The sequence below is a fragment of the Mirounga leonina genome, unplaced genomic scaffold (genome assembly GCF_011800145.1).
Source record: "Mirounga leonina isolate KUSES-001 unplaced genomic scaffold, KU_Mleo_1.0 Mir_153, whole genome shotgun sequence".
NCBI lineage: Eukaryota > Metazoa > Chordata > Mammalia > Carnivora > Phocidae > Mirounga > Mirounga leonina.
Genome location: NW_023270387.1, coordinates 36,640,748 through 36,656,289, shown reverse-complemented (window position 1 = coordinate 36,656,289; position 15,542 = coordinate 36,640,748). Strand labels below are relative to the sequence as shown.

Genomic DNA, 15,542 nt, shown 5'->3' with positions numbered 1-15,542 from the left:
GCCTACTAGCCCACAGCTGAGGATCTCCAGTTCCAGTCTGTGGGAGGCAACTACCTTTTGTGTCATGAACAAAATTATGAAAGACAATATGCCTGATGTATTCTGTATGACTCAAGCAAGAGCCCAACTGTATTAATAGGTCTGTTTTTTTAAAATATGGGTCTGGGCTGAGAGGGTCCTCCGGGTGGTGTAATGGGCAAGGTATATAAAGCATGGATCAAGCCATCGGTTCTGTCATCTTTGCCTTTTACAATTGCCCTCTGTTTATAGAAGCCTATTTGTGAGTCTGCCTTGGTCATCAGGCAAAATGCCTTATTTCTTTCCTGGTTGTTTACAAAACCAAGGACCCAGGCTGCCGGATATTTATACTGTTGTCTGTCAAAGCGTTCACTGGGAGAGGAGATAAGCAAGTCATCTGCCAAAAATATTGTGGCTTGCAAATTACGGGTGCACGTAGGAAAGGTCCCTGCCTTACCCAGTCGTAAGCAAATGCTTTTGTTCTCTTAAGCAAATGATGCCACTCATGTAGGTTGATTTCACCTTCTTCAGATGTCGTGAGCATAAGTTTTGCTTTCCCACTATAGGTCTTACCCCATTGCGCGGTGACATCTCGGGTAAGAAAGGGCTGAAGCGAAGTCTGAGTTGGATCCTCCTGATAACACCAAGAAGAGTGTCTCCCCTTTTCCCAAGAACTAGGGAGTATACTTAACCAGACAAGGGTGAAGTTCCGCATGTGGAGGGTAACAAAAATGGGTAAGATGTTTTCTAGGTAGGAAAAGCAAAGCAGGGAAGGCAGCCGCGTGGGTGTGTTGGCGCCATAGTTCTTGTAACCGTGGCCAACCAGAGTAGCTTCAGAACGGAGCCCGCAGTCTCTTCCCCTAGACAGGACAAGAGGCTGAGGTGACTGGAGCCTCTAGCCCCAACCTGCCAGCACCACCTCAACTCCGTTGTCTGTGTCCCTTGTCCTCGGGGCTGCAGCAACATCATCCTACCCCTATTCCGAGTGAGGTCAGGCGAGTTGCTCAGAGCCTGTGGATCCCAGCGACATGTTAGTGACCCTGGCTTTGTGTCATCATTGCGACGCAGACTGAACGGGAGCACAGGATTTCGAAGCCTTTTAACGTCTCTTGCCTTTGGCCCTGTCACTTATCTGAGCTCCTTCCAGTTTTTCACGCTCCAGTCTCCTATCTCTTGAATTAATCTGCTGCTTCCCCACATTGTCAGCCAGATTCCCTGCTCCGCTCTAACTACAGCAAACTGCTAAACCCCAGGACCTTCGCTCTCTTGCTCACCTTCTCCTCAAAAGTCACCCAAAGTATCCCGGAAACAAAGCAGAAGTGCTTAAAAACATTTTGCGGTGGAAAACCAAGGGATGATCTCCCTAACATGGCCGATTCTTGCTCCTGCCAGAGGGAAGCTATGGGTGGGATTTTGCCCAGACACACTTCGGCTGGTCCGTGTTTAGTGCTGCCCACACGGCCAACTCTTGTTTAAGCAAATGAAGGCAGGTGTCCTTGAGGAATGGCAGTGGAGGTTTTGGTGATGTTCGCTTGGTTGAAAACTTGCGGGTTACCTCTGTTCCTGTCCACAAATACAATCTCAACCCCGGTCACATTCGTCCGAAAGAAAAGATCATTTTCATCGTTAGACTGTAAGCTGTATGAGGCACACGTCTCTGTCTGGGTTCTATTCATTCGTGTATCCTAGGAGGAAGGAACGGAGCCTATCCCATTATAGGTGCTCGATAACTCTGTTAATACAAATTCCTACCTGATGAAGTTATACTCTAGCAGTATAGTTCAGCAAATAGCACAATATCAAATGGGTACAGCAGAGTAGGTTTTGATATGCTAATTAAAATACACAGAGAAAATGCTCATTGTATTCATCATGGGGCTTTGAATGGACGTGAGCTTCTGAGGGGAATGTATCTCAGAGCACAGGATTAGGAACAGAGGGGAAATATGAGACATCTTAAGGAATACCTCAAAATGAAGGGTAGGTGATAAAAAGAACTTATTTTTTAAATTACAGAAATGTGAAATTGATCGAGTTCCCTGTTTATCTGAAACACCAGATATTTTCTTAGGATTTTAATGTTGTTATTCCAAAAAAGACGGAGGGGATTTAGACTAGCTAAAATCCCTTCCTCAGGGGTGCCTGGGTGGCTCAGTTAAGCATCTGCCTTCTGCTCGGGTCATGATCTCAGGGTGCTGGGTTTGAGCCCCGCTCAGCGGGGAGCCTGCTTCTCCCTCTGCCTGCCGCTGCCCCTGCTTGTGTTCTCTTGCTCTCTCTGAAATAAATAAAATCTTTAAAAAAAATCCCTTCCTCATCTAAAAAGCTATGAAACTATGATTATAAATGATCAAAAATTGTACAAAATAAATAAAACTGAGGACTTTCTCTCTCTCTTTGGAATGGACCTAGCCCTAGAACAAAGGATCTTCACCTAAAGTCTATGGTTGTACAGCCTCGTGTCTTTGAATTCCCTAAAACTGTGCACAAAAATTTTGTATATGCGCATTTCCCCCCTGAGGGACAAGGACCCATAGTTTTCATCAAGTTCCCAGGGAGGTTTGAGACCCTAAAAGCCTTATAAGCCACTGGATTTATATAACGTTTTAAATTGTCTACTTACAAGGCTTGGCAGAACACTTTGTAGCATCAGTCATTATGCTAAACGTTTTGTATTTATTACCTAATTTAACCCTAACTTCACGATACTGTTGCTTTTCTGAGAAGCAGCGAAATTTTTCGGAGTCTTCCAGCCAAAAAGTGGTGAAGCTGGGTTACCAACCGAGGCCTAACCAGAATGCCATGCTTTTGTTTATCGCATCAAGCTACCTTCATTTTCAGTAGACAGCACATTTGCCAAAACCCAGAGCCTTTCCAGCCTCAGCCATCATTTCTGTTTTAAATCATCTTTTATATTTGTATAGTAATTGCTTTCTAAGCACCCCCAAGCTTCACCACACGCAAGCAGCATTCCTCCGTGGAACCTTCGAAAGTCTCCTAAAACACAGAAGCAACCCTCTCCAGACCGATCACCTTAGTTTTTTTCCATTGTGCAACTAGGCTGCAGTAAACATAATTTCATCTTAATTGTCTACTCTAGACTCAAGTCTGGCCACATGGCACAATGGACAACCCATACAATTGGAGAGACTCCAAGAAATCCATCCCAAGCACTGAATGGTCCTGGCACTGTTCCAAAACTTTACTAACTTTCCACAAATTGTGATTCCAGACACGTTTATACCTTGGTCCCCAGGATAATGGAAGCCACAAAAGAGACAAATTAAAATGTCAGCCCGGCTGAGCCCACATTGTGGGCCAGCAATTACGATGGAACCCCTTGCCTCTTAGGTCACCTGAGTGTAGCACATCTGGGCTTCCTGTCAGAGGGATAATGACATAATCCAGAGTAGTTTCCTAGATGTTCCCTGACTCAGTGTAAGTATAGTGTGCTTCTTAGGAGCGGCTAAGGTTTCAATAAGCAACAGGAAAAATGTTTAAAATCATTTGAAAGGCAGACAACAGAAGCCTGGTAAACTTTGTAACCCAACTACCCTTGCCATCATCAGGACCTAACTAACTTGAAATATATGATTGAGGCTGGAGAGACAAGTAAAATAGAGCATCGGTGTTCTCCGCCCGAGAGAGGAGTATCACCCAAACCTCCTCATGCGCAGCTTCGGAAGGACGAGTAGTATGTCATGTCCCTACAGATGGAGAAAAGAATGTCCACAACCAAGGGGACATCTGAGAGGTCATACCCCTTGTGGGATCATGGTAGAAGTTCAAAACATCCACCCAAGAGAAATAAGTGAAACAGGACCAGAGTTGGAAGTATGAGTGACACAAGCAATTAGATGGTGTGGAAATCGAGACATTGCTTTTCTCCTCACTTTCTCCTTTTTTATTCTTTATAGACCCAGCCACTGATAGGAGCTGCTCATTTCATCTAAAGTAATCTGTTGTTTTCTGTGCTCTGAAGGTGGTGACCTCAGTGTCCACAATGGGACGTCCGTGAGTGTTTGCTAGGTTTTGAGACTGAGTGCGCCAAGCCGGTGGATAGCATTTCTTCTCCTGGTAGGCCAGGGAAACATTGAGGTTACTTCAGCAAGAAATAACTTTTTGGCCAATATGTATCATCACTCAGAGATGCAGCCGGTCAAGTTAACAAAGAAAACAGATATTTAGTCCTGAAGAAGCTTGGTTAAACTTTTGCTTTATCTTTTTATATCTTGATACGGTCATATGGAAATAGGTTATTTCCTCACACTACTTGGCACCTGCTCTGCAATTGTTTTTGTACTTATTTGCCTGCTCTGTGAGATCGTAAGCTTCATGAGGACAGTTTTTTCTCATCATTACATCCTCGATACAATAAAATTTTTTTGAAGAAATGAATAAAGAAGGTCAATGCGCAACTGGTCTAGTGAATTCTTACCAGGTTAGTAAAATGTAAGTTGAATTGCTTGGGAGTTTTTTTTTTTTAAAGATTTTATTTATTTATTTGACAGAGAGAGAGAGAGAGAGAGCGTGCATAAGCAGTGAGAGCAGAGCGAGGGAGAAACAGGCTCCCCACAGAGCAGGGGGAGCCTGATGCGGGGCTCGATCCCAGGACCCTGGGACCATGACCTGAGCCGAGGGCAGTCGCTCAACTAACTGAGCCACCCAGGTGCCCCTGCTTGGGAGTTTTTAATAACCAGTGGTTGTCAACCGAATTTATATTATGTGCAAAAAATGGAATATTGAATGCAGTTACATGTTTTATTGTAGGAGCAAGGATTTAGGCTGTGGTGGCTAACTGTGATTTTTTATCCTCCTGCTCTTATTTTTCCTTTGGGTAACCCTTAGGCCGTCTTAGTCTGGGAAATTGCCCTCTCCTCCATTCTCAGCCCTGTCCCTGTCCCCCTCCCTCAGGTGCACTGGGTCCAGCATTGCTATGTGATCCTCTGTTCCACCAGAGAACCACTTTCCTGGGGCCATGGGCTTCGCTCGGCCACAGTTCCAGATGGTTCCATTAGAGGAGCACTGAAATGGGGGAGGATGTCCTTCCCTTGCTCTGGGAGAAGTGAGCTGGGAGCTACAGTGGGAGTGGGGGGAGGAGGGTCTTTACACTGAAGTCAGCACAGGGGAAGGCCGGGGCTGGGAGGAGAAAGAGGGGCACCTAATGACTCCATCCGAGGCAATAAATCACCCACAACTTAATTTTTTTGCTTTCATTTGCCACAAAATAACTCTCACTGGTCCAGAGACTTAAGTCGTGTCACTTAGTTTTTATATTTGTAAAAGGAGATCATTTAGGTGGCTCCTAGAGAAAGTGAAATTTGGTACATCTTGGTCTTGTTGGAAAATTCATCATTTTATCGGGCTGAGATCTCTGCCTTTGATATAATGTTTGAGCTCCTGGAACTACAGATAATTCAGAATGCATGCAATCTCTCTTTTACTTGACAGTTCCAACTGAAGAGAGCTCTTATGACTCATTTGTTCATTCATTCCATAAATATTTATTGAGTACCTACTATGTGCAGACACATCTTTTTCTCCAGGCTTCATGTTTAGACCATTTTTTGAACTGTTTCTCATGGGGATTTTGGACCAATGCTGATGATCCTTCCTTAGAAGGGCTCCACTGTGTCAAAGAACCCCCCTTAAAATATGGCATTGAGAGCAGAGCATGGTAACACTCATTCATTCATGTTACACATGCCTTATGTACCAGCGATGTGCCAGGCACGAAGGTTACAGGGATGAGTGAGATGCCATTTTGTGCTCAGAGGACTCACTGCAGGAAGGAGAAGGCTGCCCTGTAAATAAGCTAGTTTAGCATAAGTTGCTGCAGCAGAACCCAAATGAAGGAGCAGCCAATTCTCCATGAGAGAGGAATCCTAGAAATGCTTCTTGTACAGTATCAGAGTGTGGATGTCAGCTCCCTCAGGCAGATGGAGCTGGAGAGGGTATTCCCAGGAAAGTCAATGGCCTAAGCAAAGGTAGGGAGGAATAGAATAGCCTTCTGAGTTCAAGGATCCACAAAGGCTTTGAGAGGGCAAGAGTGTGAGTGTAAGATGGTGACGCAGAAGAGGTAGGACCAGAAAAGTAGGCAGGGGTAAGCCTTGAATGCCAGACTGAGAAACTTCGTTTTCATTTGTTTGTTTGTTTTTCCTACAAGGTGACAAGGAGTCTCTAAAGTTTTTAAAAGAAAGGGGGAAACATGATTAGGCTTACACTGAAGAAAGACACTTGGAAGGTGTGTGGTCCAGGGGCTGAACCTCTGGAAAACAGAGGTAGGAAGACCAGCTGGGGGACCCGGTCATCTGAGTGAGAGATTCGAGGGGATCCCATGAAGACCTGGGGGGGGGGGCGGTAGAAAGAAGGGGGTGGTTTAAGGGCAGGGAGCACACATGAGTTGCAGGACTTGGCTACTCGAAGTCGATCAGAGGACCAGTAATAGCATCATCTGGGACAAATGCAGGGTGTCAGGCACCACCCCAGACCTACTGAATCAGAATCTGCAGCTTACCAGCATCCCCCAGGTCATTCATGGGCACCGAAGTTTGAGAAACGCTGACCTGGGGACTCAGGATATAGTGGTGAAGACGCAGGACGGCCAATGCCCCTGCCCTCACGGAGCTCACGCTGTGGCAGGGAGGCCGATGGTAAACAACAGTGCCACGGCTGAGGCTGACATTGAATGAGGACTGCAGAAGTGCTAGAAAGGGGACACAGCGTTGAGAAGCGGGAGAGCGTGCAATAGAGGGCTCAGGTCTGGGCTGCGGTGGTTCAGGGGAGGGTTCCCCGAAATAGTTAAAGCAACATGCCAGAGTGAGGCAGGAGAAGCAGGTAGAACAGATGTGTGTGAGGTGGGGTTGGAGGGAGGAGTCTTCCCTGCGGAGTCCCCAACTCCTTCAGGGGCCTTGGAGGCACCGAAAGAGCTGGAGCTGTGTGAGCAAGCAGAGTCCCGCCAAGTGGGACTGGAGGTCAGGCAGCCATCTAGTCAGCCCTCTAAGTCATGCAGAGGATTCTGATTTTGGTCATCAACTTAAGGAGACAGGAGGAGAAAGCCCAGAGCAGTCTCGGGAAGGCTCCTATAGGAGAGGAGAGTGGACAACCTTTCCTGGTGCTTCTGACCACGACTCCTTCATTAGTAGAGCCCTATTGCTTTAAGCTTTTTCACTTTTGACCGCGTTTAAGAAAGTTCTGTAGAGCTCAAACTCTGTATTTGGCCCTATGGTAGGCAAAGGAGGGATATTAAAATATTTAAGATGTGATCCCTGCCCTGAAGGAAACTACGGTTTAATGATGACATTTGGTTTTGTTAAAGAAGCTTGTAGTCAAACCAAGAAGAACTTCCAGTTAATCATTCCCTGTGTCTTCTCACATGGGCTGCTTCCCAGCCAGCTCGCTCTCCTCCTGTTTTTATATATTTGGTTTTTTAATACAAATTTTTACATTTTTCTTGGTTTCAGGCCATCCTCCCAGCCTGCTAGATCTTTCTGAATCTTGCTTTCGTCGTCAATTCGCTAGCTCTCTCCCAACTTTATGCCATATGCAGATCGGATAAACATGTCTTCTTTTTGCTAATTTAAGACCCTACTTTTAAAATCGGTGACAGGTCTCAGAGGGACTTTCAGCCCCCTAGCCTGGCAGTATTAGAGATTTCCTTCTGGGTGATTATTGATTGATCAGTCAATATGTGTTGGATGCCATAGGGTATTTTTATCCTGGGAAGAGTCTCCCTAACTGGTAGCCAGAGAGAAGTGCACTACGATGGGAACCGATGGAAACCACGCCCCCGTGGATCACAGTGCTTGCAACATTGTGTCTTACTTCTGTCAGTGGGGATGGGGATGAGTAAAACTCATTTTCCCAACCCTGAGTGCAGTGTGTTGTGTGTGGTGGACACGCAGTACACATCTGTTCGGGAACGTAGCCTGCATCCTTTTTTATGGACTTGCAGAAACTGTACAAAACAGCCAGGCTATTTGATACATTTCCAGGACTGAAATACAAAGTTGAGCCCTTCAGACTTTCCCCAGGTCTGCTCGAGTTAGTAACAAAGGCTCCTGTTCCTTCCCCAGAGTCAGTGCCACCGCGTCGTATGCTTTGCTCTCCAGAAACATTTTCTGCTATTTTGTGAAGGTTTTTAGTCTCTGTAGTTTATCCTAGAGATTCTGCAAGTGATGCAGTGAAATCAGGAGAAAAGGGATGTGTAACTCCTTCTATGCGTCGCTGATCCCCAATTTCATCCACCAAGGATATCAAAAGGGCTGGATTTTGCCAATAGGACTCTAATTAACAGGCTCACCAAATGTAATAAAAGCCACAGTTTTATTTGGCAAAGCTCATTAACAACAACAGCAACAAAAATCCTTCTTTTTGAAGTTAATCATCTAGATACATCTATAGTCTTTCATACTATCCCTGCATATTTCACTTTTTTTTTTTCTTTAACAGAACCATGAGTGCCACAGAGACTCATTCTTGAAATTTGCTTTCACTCATTCCTCATTACCTTGATTTTTTTTTCCCCTTATGGCATCTGAATTTTTGTCCGTTTGACAAAAATACGCAGTAGCATATCCTGGGGACTCTTCCACACCCCACATCCTGATTCTGTGATCTGGACTTCATGGGCCTCATCCTCTTTAATCCTCACCTATAAGAAGTGCATCTATGACTGCCCTTGATTTATTAAAAAAATGAAACAGACGGGGGAGGTTAAATTATCTGCAAGTTTATATTGGTTTCTGTCCCTCCTCTCAGTCTGCTGGTGTGTTGCAGAGCTGAGGTGTGAATGAGGCCTGATTCCAGAGCCTGAACTCTTAACCTAGTACGCATAATTTTGCAAAGGGCCGGAAGACCTAGGAGGCCAGGCTGGAAGTGCCCTTTGAGATCATCTAGTTCAGAACATGATGGATGCTCATTGACCTGATTTTATCTGTCACTTTCCAGGCAAAATGAATCTCCCAGTGGAGATCAAAAAGCATGGAGGGGAAGTTGGGTGGATTAAGAGAAAGGGGTGATCCAGCTCCTGGGATCCCAGGAGAGAGCTTTCATGCCTGGAGCTTTGGAATGGGCTGGATATTGTACAAATGTCTTAACCTACATTAATGCGTTTCTTCATCAAAAAATATTTGTTTAAGTGAGGTTGGGATCTAATTTTATTTTATTTTATTTTATTTTTATTTTTTAATGCTTTTATTTATTTTTTAGTACTTTTATTTTATTTATTTATTTGACAGAGAAAGATACAGCGAGAGAGGGAACACAAGCAGGGGGAGTGGGAGAGGGAGAAGCAGGCTCCCTGCAGAGCGGGGAGCCTGATGTGGGACTCCATCCCAGTACCCTGGGATCATGACCTGAGCCGAAGGCAGTCGCTTAACCGACTGAGCCACCCAGGCACCCGGTTGGGATCTAATTTTAGTTTTAACCACCACCAACTAGCTATGTGGCCTTAGGATTTTTTTTTTTCCTTGAACATTTACTGAGAGCTAACTCTGTAGACTTTTTTGAAGACAAACATTTCTTGCAAAGGGACAGAAGGAGCAAAGGGGTGGTGCATTCGCTCAACAGAGTGGGGAGAATTGGATGCAGAGACTGACTAGGTTCACTCCGGAGAGTTCATGAGACCAAGATTCTAGTTTTCAATATGAGAAATTATTTGTTACCTTAAAATAACACCGAAAGACAAGCATCAGTAAGTTTGTACTTCCACAGGCAGTGAAAACATGAACATCTGAGCAGTGTAAAATGAAGCAGTTTCAGAGAGAGATTGTGCTGAAATCGAGAGTGACCCATGTATACGTAAGTCACAGGAGTCAAGAAACATGAGGATTTAGAGGGACACACAGCCCCACAGTGTCCCCAAAGCGGGAAAAGGTAACTATTGAGAGGATGGTGGAAACACGCAAAGTACCTGAGATCAGCTATGTAAATTGTAAAGCATAAGTCACAGTGCTATGTCTCGGGGCTGCATTCACAAAGATGGAGAAAGAAAATAAACACCTACGGTTCCACGTCTGAGTCATCTGCGCCCCTCACCCCCTCATCCCCTCCTCCAACATTTTAGTCTCCCAAGTCCTTGTGGAAGGAATCTGTCTCCTTTAAAAACAAGGATGGCTGAGGGAGTATTGGTTTTGCTTAAGCAAACCAGATGTAGTGGACTCCAAGGAGTAACTCCGTGGTTTCTTGCTCTGCTTCTGTAAAAATTACTTAGGGAGGCTGACATATTTCAAATGTGTATTAAAAGTTGAAGAGAGGGGGCGCCTGGGCGGCTCAAGTCGGTTAAGCATCTGACTTCTGCTCAGGTCATGATCTCAGGGTCCCCTGGATCCAGCCCACAAAGTCAGGATCTGCGCTCAGTGGGGAGTCTGCTTCTCCTTTCCCCTCTGCCCCTCCCCCTCCCCCCCCCCCCCCCCCCCCCTCCCGCTCACACTCTCTCTCTTTCAGATACATAAAATCTCAAAAAAAAAAAAAAAAAAAGTTGAAGAGAGGAAGGGTTTGGAGCAATGAATGAGATGAAAGCAAAGCCCCAGCCAGGCAAGATGAAAGCCAAGCAAATGGTGGTTAATCATCCCAGCCGGAAATCAACAAGAGAAATCCAGTGTTTCCTCCGAGATGAGATGAGAAGGATCGCCATTTTCCACCTCAGAAATGCCTCTGCCACCTAAGTCACTGAGCTGGTATGAAGCCTGCTATTTCTGCTCTGTCAAAGTCATTCCATTAAAACTTAAAATAAGCCTGCAACTAGAGAACCTTACCCCTTATAGAAGCCTTATGTAATGCATGCAAATGTGCATCTGAATTATTAGCCTTCTATTTTTTTCCCTTAAAGCTTCACTTAATAAGTAAAAGCTTGTGAAAGCCTAGGGATTTTTAAAATAAATGTGTATCTAAGAACATTCCTAAAGAAAACCTGAAGTATGGTGTCTTGAGAGCTCCCAAGAGGTTTAGAAGAAAAGGTCTTGTACAGAGAACGAGGGTTGCTGGGTCAGTCCTGGCACTGGTTTAGCCACTTTGGACTGACCCTTGCAAGTCACTTAAGTCTCCCTGGGCTGCAAGATGCAGTGTCCAAGTGGGCAAAGTTCAGAACCGAGAGTCGGAAAGCCTGGGTTTGAGTCACAGCTTTGTCATTTTTGACTATGTGGCTGGAAAAGAATTTAATATTGGGGGGCTTGTTTCCTTATCTATAAAATGGAGGAAACAATATACTTAGTTCATAGGATTGTTGTGAGGGACCAATGAGGACGAACATAAAAAGCGCTCTGCAAACTGCAAAGGGCCATAGCCCAGTTGGCCTTTGCCATCCCTTCCCCCCTTTATCAACGCCCCACACAACACCGGGAGAATAATGAGAGCCGGGAAGGCATTTATTACAGAAAGTCCGAAGTACTACTTCACAATTCGCAGTAGCAAGTAAGAACATACTTCAATTCTGTTGATAAAGGCAGACATAAACTAATCGGAAAGCCAGCCTCATCTGGGAAATGTAGACAACATCGACCATCTACACTCAAAGAAGACAGGTATTCTAGAGGGGGTTGGGTTTGGGTAGCTTGGAGGAGAGGGTGCCACACAAAATATTTTGCTCCGTTATGGGGTGGGGGGGGGGCAGGCACCCTCTCGTTTAAGAGGGGTAGGATGATGGAAAGGATCACACAAGAAGGAGAGCGTTCCGTTTGAGCTACAATCTGATTTCGCTGTTGAGTACAATGTCCCCTTCACCAGAATCTGAAGTCAGGGTGGACGGCGGGGCAGCAGTTTTCCACCCAGCAACAGGATGATGTCAGCGGCCAGGAGAGCAGCCAATCAGCAGGCAGAATGAATCAGAGCGTGCTGGGATTTCGCTCAACGGTTTCCTAGCAAAGCAAACTCAGCTCTGAAGTGCAGAGGCTATTTGCACTTCCTCTGCACTTGAAGCTGAGGCTGAATGGCTCCTTAGCTGAAAGGGTACCAATGGGTGTGCAAGCAGTTAAGATTATTTGCATCCAAACAGTCGGTCCTATTGGTGATGAGTGCTATCGAGGCAGGGTTTTTTTTGCCTCAAAAATTTCGGCATCAATAAATATTTTAAATGCTTGATTCATACGTTGTGCCTTATGATTGTCTGAAACCTGTTTTGTGCATTATATGCTGCTGCGCAGCTCTTGGCACTTATATAAAGAGCAATACTGCACCTTAAAGGGTTTGAACTTGCTTCTGGTGTTTCAAGTCTTCTCTCTCGTGACGAGCAGTCTGGAAGCCAACAGCTGTTTCATTTCTGGGTCAAAGGCTCCAGTTCTCCAATTTCACTAAAATGTGTTTTGTGAATGCTTTAAAAATAAGTCTAAGTGGGAAGGTTCTGATGTGACTTGTAGATACTGCTTCATGCTGGGGGAGGGTAGACCTCTGTAGTAGTTCTAAAACCACGCTGTAATCTTCTGACATGTTGCCGGGTTTTCGGACCTTAGTAGACAGTGGCAGCCGTACCGGAAAAGGGCACAAAGGGTTAAACCTCCCTACCCGGCATTGGCATCCACTCCATTACCCTTCCCCAGGCGGGATCCTCGCCTATCTGGCCTGACCAGGGGGCCACAGACAGTCGGTCTCTCCCGCGAGCGAGTGCTGAAAACATCTTCCCCAAAGAACAAAAAGATATAACAAAGAGGGAGTGATTTTCCATCACGTCTTCTTGCAGAGCGGTTGGTAGAGCTCAGGAAGCACCACAGACCAGGATGTATTAGCCCGGACCTGCAACCTCCCTCTCTGACAGCTTGCCTCTTGGCTCAATGCCCCCTTCTCCTTGTTCCTGAAGTGAAGACAGAGTTTACAAGAGCTAGCTAATCTGCGCTAGAGACAGGCCACTCTGAAATGCCGAGGGGACTGAATTTGGGAATATACTGTAAGAGGAAGCAGAATTAATACGTTCGAAGGCTGATAATGTGCTGGAGGAGGGCGTGCAGGCTCGCCCCGGGTTTGAATCCCAAGCCTCGCGACCTACCAGCTCTGCCCCTTGAGCCAGATCTCCGTTCCCCAGGTGCAGACCGGAGCAATGCTTAGCTCCAAGGATGCCTGTGAAGATGAAGAGAAGCAATCTCTCATCTGGTACGGGCAAAACACAGTGTCGCCCCTCAGTAATTCATAGACCCTTCACTCCCTTTAAACTGGAAATAAACAACTTGTTGGCAAATAGAAATCCCAGAGGGACCCGCTTTCACCACCATCGAAGGGCTTGTAATTAGCATGTAAAAGGATTGCTTCCAAGCCTTGAAAGCAGGTTGTCCTTTACAGTCTCTTAGGCCGACTTGAGAAGCCTTGTTTACACTCTAGCATTAATTTGCTCAGCAAATCCTTACTGCCAGGGCAAAATTAAATTTTGTTCAGGCTCTGTTTGAATGACCCCAAGCTCCACATGAAGGTTTCACTTTTCTGGGAGCCTTGGGAGGAATGCTGTGGGCCTTCGAATTCTTCTATAAAGCCCTGGCACTCTTCACAAGAAAGATGTAACTCAGAAATCTCTGGACTCATCTGTTCTCATCCTTCCCCTTCTTCATCTGATCATCCTTCAAGGGGCCGTGCTTCTGGTGCCCAGAGGGGTTGAGAAAGGCTTTCTGCAGACTGGGCAGACTGGGAGTCTGTGGGGATGTGAAAGCCCCAGGGCAGGTTAGAGGTCAGAGCAGCTGTGGTGCCCAGAGGAGGCGGGAGGAAGTGGGGGGAGTGCATTTCCCGGGTGAGACCAAATCAGCTATTTTAGACGCTCGTTCCTCATTAGTCAGCAGTTTGAGAAGACTACAGGATCGTAACATTCTATTCTTTCCACGGGGTCTTTCTCCTGAAAAATGCATTTGCTATGGAAGATAAAATGTCATAAATTCTCTGTCCATCCAAGGCTTTGCACCATGGAGAAGGAATTGAGGAGCTGCTTTCTTTCCACTTTACAGACAGATAATAAACTGATAGCTTGTGACCAAGCTCGGGGACCTGTGAGAGATCACTCCGCACTAGGACAGCGGGATGCAGATGCTGAGTGGGGAGACCCCGAAAGGGAGTCTGAGATCCCCTCACGCTTCCTCCGTTAATCCAGTCACTTTGAATCCGAGCGGATTTACCTTGACTAGAGTCAAGACCCGCCTATTTTTGAATGACGAGACCTCCACAAATAGGTGTATAGGTCCTAATAGATCTTTACCTGTATTTAGACAAGGGAAACCAATTTATTCCAAGAGAATGCTGTTTCGTGTCAGAACAACTTGATACGGTGTTATGGGTTGAATTGAATTGTGTCCTCCCCCGCCCTCCACCCCAATCCCCACTGAAAACAAAGATTGAATGGAACCCTAAATACCTAAGGACCCCCAAGTACCTCAGAATGTGAACTTCTTTGAGAATAGATTGATTGCAGGTGTAATTAGTAAGATGAGCTCCTACTGGAGTAGTGTGGGTCCCTTACCAAATACAACTGGTAGTCTTCTAAGATGACAGTGTGAGGACAGACACAGATTGGGAGAATGCCATGTGAAGACGATCCACAAGCCAAGAAACTCCAAAGATTGGCAGCAAACTGCCAGCAGTTAGGAGGAGGCAAGGAAGGGTTCCCCCAGAGGTTTGAGAGGAGTCATCGTCCTGCTGACACCTGGATGTTAGATGTGAGTCTCCAAGACTGTGAGGCAAGGCATTTCTGTTGTTTTAAGCAGCCACCTAATTTGTGATATTTTGTTATAGCGGCCCCGAGAAACTAGTGTGTATGGCAATTACCAAAATCCCTGGTGTCTCTTCAGAGCAGGTAAAGTTGGCAGTAATGTGATCTTGGACAGGTGACCTGACCTCTCTGGTAGAAGGTTTTCTTATCTGTGAAATAGGGCTAGAGCAGGTGACTCCAGAGAATCTAAAAATGCTTCGAGACGATGCAGTTTTCTCCCGATATTTTATAGCTTTTCTTCCTCCCATCTAGTTCTTGAATCCTTCCCCAGCTCTCCATCTGTACTTGCCCTTGAGGTTCAGGACCCAGTTATTTCTTGACCGGAAACTTGCAAAACTGGGCTCCCCTACAACCTATATATATATATATATATAACACGAGTGCCTGAGGGATCTTTGTAGACACAGATCTGAAAACAACAACCCCCTACATTCCGCTTCTACAGCCCAATGCTGCCCACAGAATACTGTGGAAACTTTTCAGCTTGGCGTGAGGCTCTTCACATCGGGACTGAGCCCCCCCGCTTCAGGCCGGCCTCTGCCCACCCCCTGCAAGTTCCCCTCATCCCCACACTTCATCTATTCTAGCCACACTACTGTCTCCTAACCAAGCCTTGAACTTCCCTCTTCTAAAATGGTACACCCATCGATTCCCGCTACTGTTTTATTTCCCACAAGACAACGTGGCTTTTTCACCGTTTTTTCTCCACCACCTAGCACTTTCCTTAGCATGGAGTAAGAGCTTGATGAGTATGAATTGAAGGAAGGAATCTTTTATTCTTTGCGACCCATTTCAAAGGGTTTTTTAAGCTATGTGAATACCTGAATTAGGAGCTCCCTCAGAGCCCCCATCG

General features: G+C 45.8%; 1 long non-coding RNA gene across 1 annotated transcript in view; it reads left to right on the top strand.

The window, feature by feature from the left end:
- The first annotated feature begins 601 nt into the window (after positions 1–601).
- The window catches only part of LOC118013429, an 89,545-nt gene continuing 74,604 nt past the window's right edge, over positions 602–15,542 (top strand). The window contains exon 1 of the long non-coding RNA XR_004680012.1: positions 602–753. This is a non-coding gene — a long non-coding RNA (uncharacterized LOC118013429). The remainder of the gene's footprint in view (positions 754–15,542) is intronic.